At 38.5% G+C, this 18,966-nt stretch overlaps 1 protein-coding gene across 2 annotated transcripts in view; it reads left to right on the forward strand.

Moving 5' to 3' along the window:
* Positions 1–18,966, forward strand: part of THSD4 (thrombospondin type 1 domain containing 4) — a 222,314-nt gene that overhangs the window by 170,575 nt on the left and 32,773 nt on the right. The gene's annotated exons all lie outside the window — the stretch shown is intronic.

Consider the following 18,966-nt stretch of genomic DNA (forward strand, 5'->3'; position numbering starts at 1 on the left):
GTAGAGATGCTGCAGTCTATTTCTCTGTCTGTCTGACTCCACTGTAGTGTCTCCTATTAGCCTGTTCTGCTGTGATGTTTCCCTTTCCCACATCATTAACCTTCTCTGATCAGTCAAGAATGCAGCCAAATGAATATTTGTTTATATAAAAGGCTGAGGAGAAAAGAGCATCTTCTGACTGTCACCATCTTTTTTCAACAGAAAAGTTTCAGTTCTGTTAAAGTGAAAGTACATAAATATTTTATTGAGATAATTTGATATTGAGGAGGTATTCACAGAATCCAAGGTCTTTGTACAGTTGTTTATTCTGAAGCAGGTCCTTAATTCAAAACCATGGAGTGTCCTGGTATATTTATAGTAACGTAACATCTTAATGAGTACTTCTAGATATGTACAGTGGGTTGCAAATTAGAGATTATGTGGAATTTATACCAGATCTACATCAGTCTTGTGTGCATTTAAGACCTGTGGCATTCCCCACTGTAACCTGTCCCAGGTTACAAAGCTCTTAGTTTGTCACATTTGTGCATATTTTGTAGGCAATTCAGATGAGTGGGCTGGAGAGAGAAGAGTTACTTATGATTTATAAAATCTCACCCTTCAGTTTTCTCTTCATCATCCTTAGATCTGTCATCAAAATTACCATTGCACATGGTAAAATTGGAGCCACCTGAGCACTTCTGTGCTAGTTTGTTGTGGTTATTGCTAGAACTGTCTCGCTGTACTAGAAGTTCCAAATGCCAGTCCTCTTGTTGGACAGCTGCTTTATCTCCCTTCTGGTGGGTAAAGCATCTCAGCTGCTGCTCAGGTGCTCATTATGGAATTGCTTTCACTCTCTTTTCTACTGTCTTCCCCTTAATTCCTGCTGGAGCTGGAATGAATTCTACAGAAATATTGCCTGTAGATGGGAGTTTATTATGGGGAACAGTCTGAACTGGAAAGTGATTTCCATAATTTTACCAAAAATTTACTTCAAAATTGAAGAAATAGAATAAGCTACCCACAGTCCAAGAAGGCCATATGTTCTGAACCTGTTGTCTGGGTGGTCTTCTCAGTTCTTCTTTGTCCTGGTTTCATCCAAATGAGGTTTTGATACATTATATACTAATACACACCAGCATTCGTTTTTTCATGAGAACAGTTCGTATAGCATCCATCAACACTAACTTAATTGATGATGAACTGAAGCAATAATTCTATCTAAAGAGTTTCCACAGATACTTGTTCATTTGGTAGAAAACGGGTGAGAATGTAGCTGGCTTGGCAGTACAATGAAAAGTAGTCACATTACTAATATATAAAATCATGGAGTTGAATGCCAGAATGTGCCAGAATCTGAAAACATCTGTCAGAAAAACTCCCTTAACTATATTAAAATATCCTGAGCTACTTGAACATTTTTGTAATGGGCAGATCAGAAAGAGAATAACATTTTTTATTAAAAATAACCAGGCTGTTGGCATGTATGGGAAAGTGGAAGAGTTTTTCTTTCCCATGCTACTCCTTAACTCCTTATCCCCTGAGCTCTTGGTTTATGCTACCATATTTTCTTTTTTCTTTTTTGCTTTTATCCATTTCATATGTTTTATTTAAACGTGCTGGTATGGATTTAGTCTTATAAATTTGCCAGCTCCCTCCCATGTTAGGAATTCCTGAAGATGTAATTCCAGCCTAGAAGACTTCAGCCACTCTGCTTACATTGGTATACAATAGACTTGGTTTATTGAGGCAGGTGAGTTACACCAGGACAGAAATGAATATGTTCAAGCAGATCAGAAAACTGAGAGGAAGGCTTATCAAACATTTAATTGGACAAGTGAAATGGTAATTAAGTTGTTTTTTTGGCATATTGGTAGTCACAAATTTCTCGCTGATAAAATAGCGTTCAGAATTTAGACATTTTTTGTAGTGCACATAACACTGGTGAAGCTGGGAAACTTGAAAACTCAGATCTGGCATTTACTGTTTTCTCTATATTTGTGATAATAGGCAGAAGTCTTGAACTTTAAAAGTAACAATGAAAAAGAAGCTACCCTTACGCTGCAACAGGAACAAGAAAAATAACCTAGCAGCCCTTCCTTTAGGGATGTAGTTGAGTGTTTTGCAAAACTGAATTTTCAATACCCTGTTCTGTCATAACCCAGCTGTAGCCATCAGAGCTGCTTGTAATCACCATTCTTTTTTTTTTTTTCCCAAGGAGCATAAGATGGTTGCTTTTGGTTTTCCTTTCACTTTATAAATTTTAGTTTCTTCAATGCAAAATTGGAAGTCAGCTCAAGGTCATTAAGATTTTTTTTTTTTTTGAGGAGATGACAGCAGAAGTTCCTAGGTATCAGCTACCCTGTTTTTCTGTTTAGGAGATCGTCTTGAGTTCCATGTGGTTTCATTAAGCAGGTTTTACCAAGCTCCACACTTTCATCAAAAGTACTAAGCAAGTGAGCAGTCAGGAAAGTGTTCACAAGGAAGGTATTTCTTTAAAATCAGGAGGTGCTGGAAAAAGCAGGCAAGAATATGAGTTTGAAACTCGGCTAAAAGTCATCCAAACATTTGAAAGCTTCTCTATACTGCTTTTGTGAACTACTTTGTAGTAGTCTATTGCTCATTTTTCTGAAGCCTGTGACCCTCGTAACAAGTACAGTTCTAATGTTTCTGCTGAATATGATTCAGCTTACTGAGGTTTGCTCATTTTGAGGACTGCATTTTTGGCTTTTGCACACAAGCTGGAGTGAGTCCAGAACAAAATTTTTAAGTTCTTGCCACTTGAAAACAATAAACTTCTGTTAAAAAGAGAAAGCATGACAGTGGTATATAAAGCTTTAAAGTGTTTCTGGAATGTTATCTGGGTAGTCAGAATGTGCAGATTAAAGGAGATGGGCTGTTTGGTTGATGGAACTTTGTAATTAACTTTTCATAAAATCCCAGTTTGGAATGAATTGAATTTCATACAGCACAAATAGAGTATTTTCTTCTCACCCTGCCCAAGTATTCCAATTCCTTTTGGACTTTCCATTTCTTGTAGATCTTTACTGTAGGAAGAGTGTCAATGTGATAAAGGTAAATATTTTAGCAGTCCATTCAAGAATGGGCTGCAACATTAACTTGTGTGTCTTAGTGAGCTAAAACAGACTGACTCTAATAGAGCCATGAGGTGTATCTGAAATTCCCCAGAAAACATCTCATGCTGTTTTTCTGATGTGTATTTGTTGGGAAAGAAAACAGTCCAGTTTTGGAGTGCTATATAATAGCTATTCATAACTATTAATGATGTATTCATCAGTCTGTTTATTTACTCTAGTATTTTTTTACAGTTAGGAGAAAAAGCTATGCATTACCAACTATAAAGTGTAGAGGCTATAGACTGTACAGCCCTGAGCTATGACAGAATGACTTCTCAAAGTAGTTTTCAGCAGTATTTTCTTCCTGCTGCATATGTAACAGAACTGCTGACCTTAGACAGACGTTTCCATTGGCAAAGCAATTCTGTCACATGCTAGAGACAAAGACATACTTTTTATCCCACTGGTAATCATCAGCTGGACAGTTTTCATACAATGACATGGGAAACTTGCCACTGAATTAAGTAGGGCCATGGTACCTTCAGTGGGACCAGTATGTTACAGGGCTTGTGCTGCAGAACATGTGGGTTGGAGTATAAATACCTCTGTATTTTTGGGATTGGGATTTGAGATAATGGCAGAATTTAAAGCCAGATAACATAGATCTGAAATGAATATTTGGAATGTGCTTTTTTTGCATACTGTGTCTGGAGGACCTAATTAAAAGAAGCTGTTTGCTATCCATATCCATATCCATATCCATATCCATAGCCTCAACAGCAAGGCAGTCTGCTGGGAAGGAGGTGTCAGTTCAGGTGTTGTTCAAGTTAAAATTTAGCTTAATACAGAATTGAAAGATACAGTGCTTGAAAATGCGTTAGTTTTGACATGCACTGTATAATGAACTTTAATGAGATGATCTGGTAATGTCTGTGACTCGAGGGACACTTTGTTTGTGGAGCAGCTGTCTGAGTGTGGAGTTGTGTGTTTGGGATAGAGTCCAGGAACAGGTACCAGACACACTGCCTGCCATCCCAAGTCTGCAGGCTTCTGAAGTGCCCTGCTCAGGGCAAGGTAGATAATTCCCAGTGTGGGCAAGTCTCCCAACATTTTGTTTCTTACCTGAATGCTATTTGCTACAAAAATGTTTGCTTCGTAGTGAATTTATTTCACTGCTAATTGTAAAGCTCATTACAGTTCCTTCAGGGAATATATTATGTATTTCAGTTTTGTTTTTCATGGAGTTAAGTAATTTCAGCCACTAAATGAGATAGAGACATCTTTTGGATCTAATCCATTTTCCCTGCTTTCTGTAAAATGATACTCTGCTATTTCTAGCATCTTCTATTAGCACATGCCAGTATACACAATTTATGATTAAAACAAAAGTTGCAGATTAATATTTTTTAAACAAAACTCCAAGGGATATTAATAGCATTCTTGTGAATATTGGTGTGCCTGAACATGAATATGGTTTTAAGGAATTTTTTGTTATGAAAACAACAGGGCCTGATACTAATGGGGCTGTGAAAAGGTGCTCTGAAAACCATTTTTATTCAGTATTCCCTGTAGCAGATAATATTCAAACAGTACATCTCATGATGAAAGATTGTTAGCAACTCTTGAACTTAAAAAAACATATAGAAATCACTTTAGGGATTCAGAATTACAGCAAATAAAGGTTTTAGATTAGAATACTGGCAGGAATTTAGAGGATAAACATTGCTAGAGGCACTGCTGTGATGATGTGCAGAGCTTTATAGCATATACTCGTTGATTTCCTTCATGTGGTGCTTATTAAATCAACTTACATACTTCAAAATACACATTTTAAATTGCTGTTAATGATTTTTTAAATTTTAATTTTTACACAGCATCAAGTGTTTCTGTGCAAAAAAGCTGCAATTAATATAGTAGTATGGAGGAGAGGATGCATGTTGGAATTTTCAGGTGTTGGAATGAACTTCATACAAGGGATCTGCTTATAATAAACTTCTGTTCCAGTGCTTTAGTGTGCCTCAGGCTCAGTGGCTCTTCCACTGCATGAGAACTGTCAGGTAATTCTTACATTTCTGTTCAAAACCAAAGCCTGCAATTTGTCATTTGAGTTGATGGAGTAACCCAAAGCTGTGATATTATGTATGCTTATTGTGATGGACTTGAGACTTTCCCAAGGACTTGAACATTGTATTAATCATTGGGTTCATCCCTGTATGTGTCTGTGCATTAGAGTTGCAGTCTCTCTCTTGCATCTGTGGCTTCCTGAATGCATTCTTAAAAACAAATGTCATTGCAATATCTGGATAAGAATAACTATTTTTTTTTACCTTTTGTCCTTTGTACTCTGGACTGCTCTCTGCTGGAGTTAAAAAACAAAGATATTTCTTAGTACAGCCAACAGTGTGCTGCAAACTGTGGAGGAAAAATTTCAGGAATCACTTCTTAAATAAACTAAAGTTAGACACAGCAAGTTCAAACCATAAGGAAACTTCAGAGTGAATTAGTAATGTCTGAAGAGGCAATTACAATCAGTGTGTAAACTTAAGCAGAACATTTTGAATAATGTTCCTAAGAAATGCTTTTTATGATTAGGTATCCTAGTGAAGCTGTTGTGTCCCTGTTTTCTGAATACTGGAGAGCCAGGAAATACTACACAGGAGCAGGAAGAACTTGGGGGGTTTGGAAAACGTTTGCAAATCAACCATTCTGATAAAAACATGGAACTGGCAATATAAATTGATACCTCCTGGTTATTGGTTTTTACCTTATCTCTTTGTCTCCACTCAGTCTTGTCCTTCAGTTCTTCAGATTCTGTATTTGGTTAAGTATTTTCTGACTCTACCAGATTAGCCATTAATGGATGCTTTAGAAATTTTAGGGCACCTTAAAAATTTCAATTCACTGTCATTTTTAAAAGAGAGCTGATGAGCAGGGAAGATGTGATTCAGTTAGCTAGCATTGCTAGTTATAGATATGTTGATTCTCTGAATTAATCATGTTTTTAATTAATTGCTCTCCGTGTGGCCAAGCCTTCATTCAAAAGCAACAAAGGTCTCCCAGGAGACTTGTCTTTCTCAGCAGAGATTTCAAAAAGCCCTCATACCAAAGTGTCTAATGCTGACTTTTCCAGGAAGGTGCTTTTCCATGACTGTTATTTTATGCACAGAAGCCCAGGATCTGATCAGACAAAAATGCATTTTTTAGCGGCTACCCAGTTCAGTGCCTTTGATTTAATATTGCACTAATTGCTGACAGATTCCCTTCAGGATTTTCTTTTAGACTGGGTACGCTGGCCAGAGAAATTGAATAGGTTGCATTTCCTTGAGCTGAAAAGTGTGGTATTGTGGTTGGTTGGTTGTGGCTAAATGGGTTTATATTGTGATTTTTAATAATTTCATGGTCTTCCTCTGCAAACTGCAGTTTCAGTATGTGTGGGGCCTGCAGCTTGCTGTGGCATTAAATGGTGCTAATTACCTTTACCATAGCCAGTCTGGCTCCCATGTTCTGTGTGAAGCATTCCAGGCAGTGGTGAAGAGGTATGAGGAGTCTCTGGTTTATGTCTGGAGATGACAGGAGTGTTAGAAGCATATTCTGACAAGAAGTTTCTGATCAGCCTGAGTTTGAATCTTGCTCTGTGTGATTGTATTCCTGTGTCTGAGAATAATATATGTATAGATAACCTACGAGGGAGAATTAAGACCAACACAAGTTTGCTTCTAATACAAAAGAGTTATAAGCTAATAGGAGACAGTATATCAAGACAAATAGAGATGTGTAATCCCTCCCTTTCTACCATTTCTCACCTGTAGTTTGTTATTAGGATGCCCAATTCTCCCTGTACACTCGCTTATACTTCTGTATCCTTCCAATTGTCCTATTGTCCTTAAAAATAGTTTCAAATTGATTTTCTGCAGAGAGTGTTTCTTTCACTAAATAAATGTTCATCTTACTGTAGCCAACATTACTTGGCTGGGATGATCACTTACTAGAACCCTCAAAGCTGTTAAGGCTTTGGATGAAATTCAACCCTAATGAATTGAACTCCACTGAATTCAAGTTGCCACAAGCATGTCTTACCTAGTGTAATGACCTGTAGTTGGAACAGAATATATCCAGGACATTATTCTTTGCTGACCATATATTTTTTCAATTACTGCTGTTGCTTAAATAATTACAATTTAGAGTTTCTGGCAGAGTTATCTTATTATAGTAAATTCCAAGGTGACTTTTTCCCTTCTGACTTTATTAAATAACCAGCTGGTATATAATTCTCTGTGTAGTGGTCTGTAGGGTTCCAGGCACATTTTGAAAACATACAAAAGAAATATTTTCTCAAAAGCTAGTTTATTCTTTTTTATATATTAAGTGGCCGATCTTAAAAAAAAAAAAATAACAAAAAGCTGGACTTTGCTACTCCTCTGGGTGATGGGAAATACTGTTTCCTCTGGCCTCAGGTTAAGCCTTGATGGCTGAGTTAACTTGTGTGTCCCAGCCTTCCACCACTGATACAAGACAGTTCTCTGCAGGTCACTTGCCATCAGTGCTTTCACTCAGGAGCTGCAGAGTTTCTCCTGGTTTGCCAAGGGAAGGAGGTCTGAGGGATGGCCCTGAGCTGGGGTGCTGAGCAAGAAGTGTCCTGCCTGGGAGGCTCATGACATTCCACCTAGTCTGAATCTCCAGGAGAATTCTCCATGTTGCTGTTTTTCCAGGTAAAGGGCTTCTTAGCCTTTATCCTCTGCATCTTAAAGATGAGTATGAATGTTTCTTTCCAGCTGCTGATGCTGGCTGTGCTTTTTGGCTCGTACCTTGCTCATTGGTGGCAGTGATCGTGACCAGTTTGGGAACTCATAGAAATCACATTTTCATTTCCTAGTTATGTCATCATATGACAGAGATCATTGTGGGTTTTTTTACCATTTGTTTGTAAGCATTGTTCTCATAAAAACAGCACTTGCTACAATAAAGCAGCAGCTGAAACCTGCTGTTGCTTTGATGATCTGTCCTGCAAATACATCATCTGAACAGCACCCAGCAGCAATGAGTTCCACTGAGCTGTCTGTTTCAAAAGTTCTGTATTAAATGAATGTTTTTTTCCTTCTCGTGAAATAGGAGAAGATTGCTTTGAAAGACAGGGAAAGAGATAAATAGAATTATGCAAAATAGCAAGAGGAAACTCAGAAAGGCTGTTTGGTCAGTTTGACCTGTAAGACACCCAGCAGTCTGGTTGCTTATAGAAGTTTGCACACCCCCTTGTCATGGAAGCCTCTGGAAAACTGACTCAGCAAGATTTTCAGTATTTCCTGCTTCTTGTCAGACCCCAGAATCTTTAATTTCAGCCTTTCTCACAGTGTTTTGATTAGACTTCTATTTCCTGTTACTTACAGAACCAAGGAACTTGAATGCAAAAATTTCAAAGAAGATGCATTAAAACATGGAAGAGATGGGCTGTTTGAACATTTTTATTAATCTGAACCCAATTAATGGGAATTTTTTAGATCTGAAAGCTTTAGATTATTTTTGTCTTCTAGCTGATGACCAAATCACCTAGCAGATTCCATGAAAACACTCATTTGAAGGGCGCACAGTGTTTGGAATATCAACACATTGTTAGTTCAAGGTCTGTAAAAATACGTAAGCTGTCTGAACGGTGGGTGCTAATGGAGCACCTTTTGGTGTATGCATTCATGGCACTGGCCAATACTCAGTAAAATGAATTCTCCTTTAACTAATGCAGCTGAATCTCTGCTTTTACTCCATTTTCCCTTTGTCCCTATAAAGGCCAACATGGGTCTGTATTGGAAATGTCATGTACTCTTTGGAAGTTTTTAGGTTTGGGAGTTGATTAAAATCCTTCATATGTAATCTATTGCATGACTGTATTTTACCTGGAATAAACACTACTTTATAAAGTTGTTAGCAAGGTGTAGTCATTGGTCTGATGCAATACTATTCTCCTTTTCTTACAAATTTTAATTCAAAATTAAATTTTATTCTGTGACTTAGCTGTACATAACGAATGACCAGAGTCAGTCCAAATTCCTAAACTATCCGTAGGCAAATTCCCAAATCTCATGAAGAAACAATTTTTTCCTTTCATGCCAGGAGGAGAAATTGTTACTAATTGAAATAGTTGTTCAACTGCTACACAACAAAACGTAAGAAAAAAATGGTTGAGAGCCTGGTTTTTAATTGTCACAGATATTTCTGTGCTGCATTCTTTGTTTCTATAATCTTATTTTATTCTGGGCAAAATTCTTTTTTGGAGTGCAAAAAACCTTTCTTTGTTCCTTAAGCATCCCTTGATCTAGTCAGATAGAATGTGTTCTTACATCTTCGATTCTGTAAAAGAAACTTCTTTTTTTTGCCATGCCTTTTCTTATTTCCCTTTGAACTGCTCAGTTTCAACATTTTTGGGTTTTACCCTTTTCAAAATCTCTTTTAGTAAAATAATCACCCAGTAGAAATTGTACATGATTAGTGGCTTCATGGTTGGATCCAATAAAGAGATTTCATCTGTAGAGAATATTTTTATATTGCAGCATTAAATTCCAAAAGAAATCCAAGTCTTTTCTAATACACAGTATATATGGGGATTTAAAACTTGATTTATAGACTGTATGATTAAGTTAGTCAAGGGAGATTAAACTTTATCCTTTATTTCTTAGCTTGCCCAGTGTCTTTGTTTTCTATTGAATATTACTTCAAACACTTTGTGTCAGAAGAATTTGGGTGCTTAGAAGAACTACAGACCCAGTCTCCCTTTCATATTTGTACCCATGGCAGCAATAGTTGCCCCATGGTCATAACTCCATTTTTTGAATACCAAATTACTGTAATTCTGAAAATGCTGGGAGTGTGTTGAGAGATGTGCATCAGGTGAATGTCTGCTGTGAGATTATGGCTGGTTTTTAATGAGCTACCTGGCAACGGTTACCAGCTAGCATGGCTAATCTAGACATGGCTTACAGACCCCAAGACTGAACAACTGAGTATCTGTTTACCACTGATAGCCATGAAGTGCAAGGGAAGGTTTTTAAGGGTGTAACAGTCCAGCTGCAGCTGTTATTTGGGTTAATCCTTAGTCCATCACCTTTACTCCATTCCCCTACTCCAGCTCTTCTATGGAAGAGAAGAACGTGGCCTCGAGGCAGCGCGCGCTCACTTGGTGTGATTGCTATGGCAGGAGGGCTCCTCCACACCTGTAACACCTTCTGCAGGTCCTGAGCAAGCAACACCTGAACGTAACTTCAGATAAGGATTCTGTGCAGGAGTTTCACTGAAATCACGGGAGGTGAACCTCAGGGAGGAGCAAGACTAGAACTGTTAGAGGTCTCTAACCAAGCATGGGGACATTTAAATGATAAGGCATACCAGAGCTTTGGAAAACTTGGAAAAGAGATGTGTTTTTATTGGTGAAATGAGGCCTCATTATTACAATTATTGTGAGGACCTAAGGCCACAACACCTTAGTGTGTAATGTGTCTGCTGATGTTCAGTCAGACTGCAGAATAAGGATCCTTCAATAAGTGGAATTGAAAGTCTGCTGTTGAATTTCTATCATAACACTTCTTTGTTCTCTTCTGTGCTCATATTGCAGAGGACTGGAGGGATTGAATTTTTTGAAGTGTCTGGCAAAACTAGAAGAGGTTGTTCTATATTCAGAATGATAGTTCCTCAGATTGTTTGATTGTTTTTACAAAATACTTTTTCTTTCCTTCCCCAAGCCTATTAATTCAGGGAAAGGCCAAGTCATGGAAATTTGGTGTGAGCTTAAATTTATGAACACACAGCACCTTTCTTCAGTTGTCTTCTGCCAATTTAAAAGGAAAAAAAAAAAGAGCAAAGCATGATGCAGTCCTAAATTTGTGTCAAGAGATTGTAACTTTTCAGCATCAAAATTTCCTGTTCCATGTTAGCAAAGCAGATTTCTGAAGAGAAGTCTCCCACGTGTCTGTTGAAGCAAAAACACATCCTCTTAGGAACTTGTGGTTTCTTCTGACTTTATCTGTTGATATGGTGAGAAATCGATTTTTCCTCTAACCCTTGCCTCGAGAAATAGCACATCATAATTCATCCCTGAAGCTTTTGAGTCTCTAGTTCAGAAGAGTTGCTCGTGGATTGTTTTGAAACTGTTCATAGAGTTCTAATGAGCACCAGACCTAGTTTATTGTTCTGCCAGCAGTTAGCTTTATTAGAGGAAAAGCTATTTTGTGTTGAAACTTCAAAGTTTGTGAATTACTTTAAGCAAAGACTCACTGCTTTATGAATGAACAGAGGATTCCTTCCCCATGCCTGTTTGTGTGAGCTCAGTTCTGAGCAGTTGTGTAGATTTTGGAGAACCACAAAGGAAAATTACAGAATTTTACTCTGCTCTGTTTGTTTGTGGAGAAGTGTCACATGTTTGTAATTTAGTACTTTGCCAGGAACCTTATAGATAGCATGATTTATAAAGACGAACATAGGAAATTCCATTAATATGTTCAGGTTAACATTTAATTGGTTTGTCCTGATGGTGGCCCTTAGGAGTGTTGCTTTATGGCAAAAATCTGTGCTATGTCTTTAGCATCTCCACTGCATAAATTATTGAAGCAAAGGTGAAGTCAAACAGAATCATTTATTCCTACCTTGGAATATATCTAAAGGTTGAGGAGAAAGAGGCAGGGCGTGTGGAGTGGGGTGTAAGCATTTGTGTTTTCTTTCAGTATCCCTAATGCAGATATAGCAATAGAAAATTGACACTTTCCTGGTGGTGAGTTGACGAAGGCTTTTTTCAGTCTTTTAACTTCATCACTTGTTTTAAGCATATTCTCCTTTTCTTACAAATTTTAAGTCAAAATTCATTTTGTTCTGTGATTTAGCTGTACATAAAGAATGACCAGAGTCAGTCCAAGTTCTTAGCATAGGATTCCTATGTGGTCTAACCCAAATCAGGCATGTTGGAATGCAGCTGACCTTCTAAATTAGTTGTATGCATCTCCAGTGGCCTTAATTCTGTAGGTGCTGGGGAGGATACTATACAGAAAGATAGAGACCTTCAACTCTGCTTAATATTAAAGTGTTAATAAGCTGTCTATCAGATTATAAGGTGTGAAAATCTAAACCTCAGAATGCTGCACGTTAGAGCACAGCATTACTGTGACAGAGAACATAGACTTGATTACACAGTGTTGGTATAAATTTTTTAGTGTTTCCTTAGTGTATTTTGTGTATGCATCTGAGATGCAGATTTTCCTGATGAACTTGGTGCCATTAGTAATGGACTAATGCTGTTTTTCTTTCACTTGGTCGAATTGTGTCATTTTAATTTACTGTGTTTGAATTTTCATCCTGTCTTAGAGGTAGAATGAATTAACACTCAGCCATGAGTTTATGTGATCAGATCATGGCATCTGCTTATATGTGAGTCATCTGTTACTTTGGTCTTAACATTGGTACAGCATTGTTTATGTAGAGTCAAGTTCCTGGTGGATTTTGTTTTTATCAGGAACTGGATTCTGCTCCGCATCACCTAGTTGGGTTTTTTCTTCCCTTCTCCAGTATAAACCAACCATCCTGTGACTTTCTTCCCTTGAAAACCATAAAAAAGCCTTTAATTTCTGACCTGCAGTTCTTTCCTCTTGTACTGCTCTCTGTCTAAGGCAGTTCAGTGCCACCCCTTGCAAGGGTGGAACTTCTCACACTAATTGTGCAGAATAATGCAGTAGTGGAATTCACTACATCTGCCTGAGTGCTGACTCTGGCAGCTTAAAACCTTTAAAACACGCTGTATAAGCAAGGTTTTTCAAGAAAATGTTTAGTGTTAGTAGTAGTGTGTATTATTGGTCTGAGTTACTGAAGTCCAGGTTCTGTTTTGGCATGTTGCACATCCAATAAATTATAGTCAGCTTTTACGAAGCACTGGGTTTCAAATGAGAGATGAAAGTGAGGCGCTCCCAAAGGTGCTGCTTGTTGGCATCCCCAGCAGAAATGATGGAATGGAATTAAATGTTTATTTAGAACCTCTTAGCTGACATGATGATCTGACTTTCACAGAGTCCATACCCATGGACTAGAAATGATCTTACAAGATAACGCAGCAACAGGCCTGAGCTTTCATCTCCTGCATGGTTTAGCATTCACAGTGCCCATGAGCAGAAGCAGAGCTGCCCAGGTCTCTCAGTCTTTGAAAGGTTCCCAGACTTCAGTAGAACATTAAGATACTCCAGAAGTATTTCAGACACTGCCTCTTAAAATTAATCATAAATAGCAGTGTAGCTGTTTAGGGCATAAAATCCATTCAGCATGGTGAGTAGTTCCAGAGGGAAAGTGGGAGCAGTGACTAAAACTTGCTGTGCAACTCTGCCCTTCTATCAGTGGTGTTTTGTACTGAATTCCAGCAGTGTATGGGTTTGTATTTCATGCCTCCATCCAGAATCTGACTTCTGAAACAAAAGCTCCTGGGTTCTTTGAGAAAATCATCACAGAAAGTGCTTATTATTGTGAAAGTGTTTTTCTGACAATTAATTAGATTCTCATAATCCTGTGAGAAGGGTAAGGAGCAGCCTGGAAATGCCCATCAAGCACTCCTTCTGCAGTGAGCTGTACTAAATGCTTCTGCAACCTAACTGGATAAAATGTGGGGGTTTTTTAACTACACAAATCATTTTAAAAATATTTGAAAAGCAGGTCACAAAAATTGAAACTGCTTTTGAACTTTCAGCAGGCTTTTATGCCTTTGTGCTTGTGGATGTAAAAAAGCTGCTGTTTAACAAGCAGGGACAGATCCTGTGCAGCTCCCAAATTACAATGGTGCCATTGATTTCCTTTGGGCCTGGGCTGCCACAGGCCAGCTGAAGGGCCTGGCTCCTTGCTTGGGAAGTAAAGCAGTGTATAGTAAGACCTAATGGAAATAAAGAGCTTTAAAAGCTAGTCATCATAATGAGAGTATTACCTAAAATGAAGATGCACGTGGCAACAGATGGAATAGATTTTATGAGAGTCAAGAGAAAGACACATTAAATTAATGGAGAAGAAAAGCAAAACAAAATAAAGATATTTGTATTTGTGGATATAACCTAGTATGGAAATGGAAAGTATTTTATCTCTCCACTGGATTACTAAAAATTCCTTTCTCTCTCAAAAGACCATTATCCTAAACTGTATGTGACAGTAAGTAAAGGGAACCAATGTGTATTTTGGTATTTAGGGTAGGGCTTGTTTCTGTCTTCACTGAAGTTAATCAGGAAATGCTGTTCTTGCTGAAGTGTGGATTTTTGATAGGATTATAAATGAAAAAATGTGCAGTGTTGAAACTCACTGGGCTTGGAATATATGCACATCAGTATAGTCCAGAAAAACCTTTAGTATCTAGTTCACATTGTCACTTCATGGTCAGATAATTTCCTTAAGATTTATGATGCTTTAAAATAATGCAAGCATGATGTTTAATTTGGAGGTAAAATAGTTTTTAATGCAATGGATTGGGAACATGGAAACATTGAAACACTGATTGATTAAAAGAAGACTGATAAATACCATACTAAACTATGTGTAGCATTTCAATCTGCCAATTTAAATGAGCAGTGTTACCTTCACTCTGTCAGGTTTGTGGCATCTTCCTATTCAGTGTAGGCAGAAATGAGCCTAAGAGATGAGAGAAGAGCTCTTGAAGAAATCTGTGGTCTGCTGTGTTTGCTGATTACTTGGATTGGTAATAATAGTCTCTGATACACGTTTTTGGTTCAGTTAATTTGTTCAAACTTACCTTACGATTTTTTTCAAATATAGGTGACTCAGTAACTTTATTGAGTGACTGTATCTGCAGTTCAGTTGCTTTATATTATATAATGGCTGCCCAAGCTCTGCAAGCCTTGGCAGTTATTCCCAGCCTGCTGTGCTGTGCACAAACCAGTTGCATTCCACATGTCTAACCTCTAAAGGATCCCAAAACCTCTCTGAAGTTTATACAGTTAACTCTCTTTGACTTACTTCTTTCTTAAAGCTTTTCTTGGTTCTTTGGTCAGCAGTGAGACCATTTCAGTGTTTCCTTAGTCAGGAATAAGAGGTGAAGTGGAGACTGCAGTATGTGCTTCCAGTTTAACAGCTGCAGTCAAGCAAAGGCCACGCACAGTTGTTCAGCAGATACTACAGTGCAGCAAAGCAGCTTCTCCCAAGCCATGGACTTTCCCACAGCATCCCAGGATGTGCAGATACACAGCTGAGCCACCCAAGGAGGGGCAGCCTGCCCTGTTCATGTGTTAGGCTGTGGGAGGGGCTCTCTGAGGCCCTGTCACTGGAATACTGTCACAGTTTTGGAGACAGACACACGACTGAACACACGGAGTTCATGAGACAGCAGCCAAGAATTATTGATGGTTGCCCTCTTTTACTGGGGCTTCAAAATTGCCACTCTTACACACCTGATCAGTCAGGTCTTAACACTGCCCAGCTCCCTGGCCAATGATGTGTCTGCATTCAGGATTGAATGGGATTACCTGGGGTCCTGTTTAACTTCAAATCTCACCTGTCCCAGTCTTACCTGGGGTCCTGTTTGAGTTCAAATCTCACCTGTCCCTGTCTTACCTGGGGACTTAGTCACTTCTGTTCTCTAGAACTGGGCTGGTTGAGCTGGGGTCTGTCAGTGCAATTTTGTCAGTGCAGCTACAGACCAGCTGTAGCTGTGACAATGTGCATAGAAACGTCAGGGCTTTGATTTGTGACTTGGCAGTGGCCTGTGAGCGTACCCACTTGAACTTATGGCAGTCATTATGGTCTAGTCCACAGAAATCTTGATTAAAAAGGTGGATTTCTTTCTATTTACCCTCTCCCTGATAAAACCCCTAGTTTTGCTTTGAGTTGTATTGAAATAGATCATGTAAAGTTGAAGACTTTGTGCCACTGGTTAAGAATCTGTGCTATCATTCAGTAGCATCAAGTATTTCCTAGATACGTGTAACCTGTTACATTGCAGTAATTGTTTAGTTTGTGTTTATAACAGGAAACCAGTTTAAATTACTTTTGGGAGGGTAGATATTTAAAAAGCTGTTCACTGATAGACAGCATCCATAAAAAGACTTGCTTATTTATCTCAATTGTGGAAAAAATGTTCCCAGCTGAGCATGAAACTATGTGTGCTGGATGTACTTTTACAAAAAATATAATTCACTACTAATGTAAACAGTGTGAAAAATGCTGTCTCAAATGCAGAAGAAATAGATTATGGATTATATGAATTTTGATTTAAGCAAAAATTAAGGCTGTAACTAATCACTTTATATGGTTCTGAAAATGTGGTACTGGAGATAGTCTATTAAAGGGAAAGATACAGCTTATCAAACTTTAATAAGACTTAATCAAAGACAAAAAAATGATGATTTTTTTTTTCTCAGGTGGAATTGTAAAGGAGATATTAGAAACTTCCTTTTGAAATGTAGAATATTTAATGTTCAGAATGATGAATTAATTTCAGTCATGTTTCATAGTTTGAGACCAATGTATATAACAATCCCTGTACCGTGTATTTTATCGGGAGACCTGTGGGACTGATGCAGAAGGTCTAGAAGATCAAACTTGAGAATTAGGAGCAACTGTCTGCAGCTCTCTTTGCAAGTGATCTGCTTGCACACTGTGAGGGTGAAGAAAATAAGTTACTTGGTGCTAAAAGAAGAGCAACTTCCTTTTCATTAATGTATTTTTTCCCACATACATTTCCCACATTAAATTCAGCTCCTGATGGCAGAATAATTACGTAGCTTGTACTAGTTATACTTAACTCATTTTCTTCTGTTGTGTGTTTGGAATCTGGACCACACTGTTTCATCTGTGCTGCGGACAAAATACTGCCATTAATTAGCTGGACTTATCTGATGATCTCAGGTTAGACTCATAACTTGCAAAACCATGATTTTTCCTGTGTTTCTGTGAATAGTTTGATCAGAGAACGTCTTTTCGTTAGCTTAGTAGGTAGCTTGGGGATAAAGAACAGCAGTAGAATAAGATATGATAATCTGAAGTGCTCTGTGTATTTGGAATGATCCTGTGTTACTTTTTGTGAAATATTCCAGTCATATTCTTTGTTGGTTTTGGAGCTATAAAAGTCATCAATAGAATGTGATGATTTCTGGGCTTACCTCCAGGTATCAGTTGTGTGTTTCACATGGTTTGATGGCTTTGTCAAATAAATATCAAATGAGTTCCACCCCAGAACATCTTTTTTATGTTTAACTGTGTGGACTGACAAACAAATACATGAGTGATACTGCCCCAAGTCTTCATAGCCAGAAGGTAATGCCTGAGAAAGTGATACCAGTGCTGTATTTCCAGCTTTCCTCTGACTACCCAGCTTATTGTGCCAGATTTCCTCTCTGGCAGTGTACTCAGGCAAATGGAGACAGCCTCTCACAACTGTTTATGTCATTTTTCTTCACTAGGAGCCAGATACTCCAGAGGATCTGTAATAAATGATTGTTGTTTTAAGTGAAAGACTTAAGGTTTATGTGCTGTTGTCAACTTCTATTGAAAGAGAGAATGAGTGAAGAATTGGATGATTTTTTTCAGGGCTGGACATGGGCAGTCTGTCTGCTTTAGTCTGTGGCCTGTTTCCTTGCTGTAATGGGCACTGAATTAATCAAAGCAGCTGTATCCTTACCCTAAAGGCCGCTAAACTGATCAAAGCCCATCTTTTCTCACCCATAGTCTGGTCCCTGTTTGCTCTTGAGTCTCTGTGGCCCTGCCCTGCTCTCCCCTGTGTCCTAGTCCAAGGTTTGCCTGCACTGCTGGGCCAGTGACTTCCTGGCCCCACAGACACTGTGGGCTCTGGTGCACCCCGCTGCCAGGACAGGAAAACCATTTCACATCTCTCCTCCATGCTGCTGTCAACACTCACTCAAACCTGAATGTACCTGGACTGCAGCGTCTGTGTCAGCCCAGCCTGAAAGCAGTCATGGGGTCTGAAAGCCCTCCAGAGAGCAGCACTATCAGACACTGGGCCAAGAGCAGCTGATGGCCAAGCTAGGGGACCCAGCAGTGCTTTGCAGCTCACAGTCTCTGTGTTTTGAGTTACACTGTTTAACTTTACCACACAGAGCATCTAGAATTCTTGAGAAATTCCACTTGAAATTCAAAACATATTAGAAGTATTCATTAGCTCCAATTTCTCATAGCAAGGAACAAAAGCTATTTAGCAAACAAAAGAAGCAGTTTCTACTTCAGCTTTTATTTCTTGTGAGATAGAGTGCTCTTTTCAGCAGAGATGTCACAATCTGCTGGTTTAGTTTAGCTGTCATACAATTATTCCAGTTCTTGGCAGTTGTCAGGAATGCAAGGACATACAAAACACTTTTTGTTATGCCAGCTGGAGAGTGAGGTATCTACACATGTGCATTTCACTAGTCTGGCCCTTCTGACTGAAATAGTGTCTAGATTAGAAGATACTTCAATTGCATTTATCTACCCAAATGACTTTTGCCAAATGTGTGTTGAGTTTCTGTGCTGGGTTTAGTAATGTGCAGCTGAACTGTGCCAGAGGGCTCAGCTATCATGTTCAGAGCCATTACCAGCCAGTCCCATCAACTCCTGAAATACAGGAATCAGATTCTAACTGAAATTATGAAGCTAATACAAATACTGTCATCTGCAGGTTCAGATGGAGCTGCATGGCTAAAATATCACATGTTACATTGGAAATGTATCCCTGTTGGAGACTACCAGTCCTGAATGCTGTTTGTTATTTCTAAATCCATGATTTATAGCTACTGCTAGTGGAGAGTATTTCCTGATGTTACTGAGGTAGGAAAGGAAGTATGTTGCTAAGAATTCAAGCCCTGCTTTTTCACTGGGCTTAGACAAAAATTCTGATTATGCCCTATAAGAGCTCAAGTTCTGAGACTGCCACTTAGAAACTGTAACCTCAGTTATGTCCTGTCTTCTTTAC

The sequence above is a fragment of the Cinclus cinclus genome, chromosome 13 (assembly GCF_963662255.1).
Source record: "Cinclus cinclus chromosome 13, bCinCin1.1, whole genome shotgun sequence".
In the NCBI taxonomy this organism is placed as follows: domain Eukaryota; kingdom Metazoa; phylum Chordata; class Aves; order Passeriformes; family Cinclidae; genus Cinclus; species Cinclus cinclus.